General features: G+C 71.0%; 1 protein-coding gene across 1 annotated transcript in view; it reads left to right on the top strand.

Annotated features, from left to right (window-relative positions):
* The window catches only part of SCARA3 (scavenger receptor class A member 3), an 18,100-nt gene that overhangs the window by 6,883 nt on the left and 10,920 nt on the right, over nt 1-297 (top strand). The gene's annotated exons all lie outside the window — the stretch shown is intronic.

The following is a 297-nucleotide window of genomic DNA, read 5'->3' as shown; positions in this document are numbered from 1 at the left end:
GGGCAGGGGGTGGCTGGGCTGACGGGGGGCTGCGGGGGGCTCTCGGACACGGCACATCTCCCAGGGAGCTTTGGGGAACCAGGGAGGGAGGCACCGTCCCCCTGCCCCAGGCACCTTCGGGTTCGGGTTGGCACCGAGAGCGCATCCCCTGTGCCGGAGCCACGGGTGGGATCCAGCCCACGGCGTTTCCTACCCCGCGGGAGCACCCCAACTTGTCCCCCGCCGGGCTGGGGGTCCGGGCTGCGTGCCGGCTGGGGCGGCACATGGGGTTTCTTTGCCCCCATGATTTTTGCAAGA

Source organism: Aptenodytes forsteri, unplaced genomic scaffold (assembly GCF_000699145.1).
Source record: "Aptenodytes forsteri isolate BGI_AS27 unplaced genomic scaffold, ASM69914v1 Scaffold192, whole genome shotgun sequence".
Taxonomy (NCBI): Eukaryota; Metazoa; Chordata; class Aves; order Sphenisciformes; family Spheniscidae; genus Aptenodytes; species Aptenodytes forsteri.
The sequence above is the reverse complement of the archived record's forward strand: the minus strand, read 5'-3'. Positions and strand labels throughout refer to the sequence as shown.